Source organism: Palaemon carinicauda, chromosome 11, assembly GCF_036898095.1.
Source record: "Palaemon carinicauda isolate YSFRI2023 chromosome 11, ASM3689809v2, whole genome shotgun sequence".
In the NCBI taxonomy this organism is placed as follows: Eukaryota; Metazoa; Arthropoda; class Malacostraca; order Decapoda; family Palaemonidae; genus Palaemon; species Palaemon carinicauda.
Genome location: NC_090735.1, coordinates 138,186,425 through 138,189,982, shown reverse-complemented (window position 1 = coordinate 138,189,982; position 3,558 = coordinate 138,186,425). Strand labels below are relative to the sequence as shown.

The following is a 3,558-nucleotide window of genomic DNA, read 5'->3' as shown; positions in this document are numbered from 1 at the left end:
TACGTATGTATATATATATATATATATATATATATATATATATATATATATATATATATATATATATATATATTTCCTTGGTCTAAGATTTCCTTACCGATCCCTTTACAACGTGTTTCATTTAGGACCAATATATCCAAATTGTATTCCATAAGTTCATTGTCCACGTTGTTTTATTTTCAAATGGTGCAGCCTATTTTCATTCAAGATGTTTGTAGAAGCACAAAAATGACTCGATGATGATTACTATTTTTTTTTTTTTTTGTGGTGAATTAATTAATTATTTTTTGTTGTTTCTTTATTTAAAAAAAATCCGGTCAACATTTAAAGCACTCATTGATGATTTTAATTTCCATCCCTCCAGGTACGTGTCTTGTGGGAATTCTACAGTTGTAGTCAATGATAGAATCTTTTGCCTTGATCATTCACCTTTACCGGTAAGCCCCTGTTTTGTCTTCAAATTACCCAAGATGCGAATGCAGATTTTTGTTCTTAGGTTTATTAACTAAGGTTATCATTTGCATAGTAAGAATTTCTTTTTTTATAGAATTTAAATGACAATTTTGTCGTTAGCTTGTATTTTTAGTATTCTATTATATAAAAGCAAATGATTATCTGTAAGTGTAGGGTTGTATATTTTTTAATGTATTTAAACAGCTGTAATTGTTGTCTTTGCAACGATGAATATTATGATATACATAATCTGCAACTTGATTTTTTTTTCTATTTTTTTCTCATTTTGGGACCATTCTACATTGCTCTTCTCTTTGAACCTTTGTTTATTGTAACCTTTTGTAACGGGCTGCTAAGGAGCCAGATGGTGTACTGCCATAAGCCAACAATATTCCCTCTACAAAAAAGTATTGTTGGTCTCAACCTATTTGTTTATTTAATTTAGAGGTAATTCTCACAATTTCATGTCAGCCTTGTGGCCTTATTCTTAAAGACGTTTACATACTTTCCATTACATACCATACCAGGTTTTTACGCTAATTTGGGAAAAAAATCATTTAATAACGTTTTCCATTCTCATCATATAATCGTAATATTTTTTATCTTGATTTTTTATTGTTTATTTACTGAATCATTTGTATCTTAACTCAGCTTTTCATGAGCCCTTGAATATCTTGATTTTAGTTTTTAAGTTACTTATATTTTGATTGCATGGAAATTCTTAAAAGTATTTCATTCCAGTTCCTTCAATTTTCTGTCATCTTTCGCATTTGTCAGATGACTTCAGGAATTAGGGTGACTTTTTGTTATGAATTTTTCATATGATTTCTGTAGGTTTTGCTTAGTGGCTTTTGCAGAGCCCATCGGGTCCCTAGATAAATAATCTTTACAGCCTTTAAACTTTTCAGCCTTCCGTTCCCGCTTCCTTTCATTCATTTTAATGTCCTAGCGTAATCTGACCCAACCCAACCCAACCCATACTTACCACCCTAACTTAACCTAGCATCTGAGCATTCAAAGATCTCCTTGGTCTTATATCCATTTGGATCATTTTGACCCAAGTTAAATATGGGTTAAATGTCATACTTCAAAAGGCGGTCTTTGAAAAATTAGGAATTTTTCTGTTGGTTTAGTATGTAAGCTGATTGCTGTAATAGATAATAATTGTAATTATGTATCTGTTGAAAGGAAAATTATGAACTAGTACGATTACCACGATATTTGAAATTCATATTAGAAATAAAGCCATTTTCTGTAGTTTTGTGTAGAATGTCATTTGTTTTTGCAATAATTAACTAAGATATGCATTCATAATGCTAGTTGGTATTTGGTTCTGTTTTATATATATATATATATATATATATATATATATATATATATATATATATATATATATGTATATACATGTATATATATATATATATATATATATATATAAATTATTTGGTTCTGTTTAAATATATATATATATATATATATATATATATATATATATATATATATATTGATATATTGATATATATATATATATATATATATATATATATATATATACATATATATATATATATATTTATATATATTTATATGTATATTTATATGTTTATGTATATATATATGTATATATATATTTATATATATTTATATATATTTTTATATATATATTTATATATATTTATATGTTCATGTATATATATATGTATATATATATATTTATATATAATCTATATATATATAATTATATATATTAATATATATTAATATATATATATATATATATATATATATATATATATATATATATATATATATACATATGTGTGTGTGTGTATATATATATATATATATATATATATATATATATATATATATATATATATATATATATATATATATATATATATATAGAATATACCTAGCATGCCTGACACCTCTTCCAGCCAGATACCCAACCTGGATTCTGCTTTTACATTTAGGCAGGTTTAATTACTTGCTGTCTGAGGAAGTTAACCGAAATCAAAGCGAGCTTGATCTTGATTCCTGATTAACAGCTCAGCTCTGTGGGATTGCTTTTCCTTATTTTTTGTTTTTTTCTTATTTTCATAAATTAGCTTTTATCTTATTTATGTCTATCTATACTCATTTTATTCAGAACACTTATTCAGCTCTTTTTATTGGATATATATATATATATATATATATATATATATATATATATATATATATATATATATATGTGTGTGTGTGTGTGTGGCTGTGTATGTATATATATACATATATACAGTATATACATACATACATATATATATATATATATATATATATATATATATATATATATATATATGCTACCGCTAGAGAGTTATTGGGTCCTTTGACTGGCGTTACAGTTCTACATTGGATTCGTCTCGTTGGTTACGGCTCATTTCATATTTGCTGACATATACACGGAATAGTCTGGCCTATTTTTTACATATTCACCTTTTTTCTCATACAATTGACAACACTGAAATTACCAAACATTTCTTCTTCTCTCAAGAGGTTAACTAATGCACTGTAATTGTACAGTGGCCCCTTTCCTCTTGGTAATGGTAAAAGACTCTTTAGCTATGGTAAGCAGTTCTTCTAGGAGGACATTCCAAATCAAACCATTGTTTTCTGGTCTTAGGTAGTGCCATAGCCTCTGTACCATGGCCTTCCAGTCTTGGGTTAGAGATCTTTTGTTTGGGGGTACACTTGGGCATACCATTCTATCATGTTTCTCTTCCTCTTGTTATTTTGAAGTTTTTATCCTTTATATAGGAAATATTTATTTTAATATTATAGTTCTTAAACTTCTCTTGTAGTTTTTCCTTAGTTCCTTTTCTCCCTGGACTATTTTCCCTGTTGGAGCCCTCTGGCTTACAACATCCTGCTTTTCCAACTAAGGTTGTTGCTGAGCAAGTATTGATAGTAATAATAATAATAATAATAATAATAATAATAATAATAATAATAATAATAATATTTATAGCATATATACCTGTAAGCATACTGTATATATGTATGTGTATGTGTAAATATATAAAGGTATATATATCCATAAATATGTGTAAATGTATATAA

The 3,558-nt window shown here is 26.3% G+C and overlaps 1 protein-coding gene across 1 annotated transcript in view; it reads left to right on the top strand.

The window, feature by feature from the left end:
• Nucleotides 1-413: 413 nt before the first annotated feature.
• LOC137650234 (43 kDa receptor-associated protein of the synapse) overlaps nucleotides 414-3,558 on the top strand; it is a 626,772-nt gene continuing 623,627 nt past the window's right edge. Inside the window, 1 exon segment of the mRNA XM_068383497.1 lies at nucleotides 414-437. The gene's annotated coding sequence lies outside the window, so the exon portion shown is untranslated.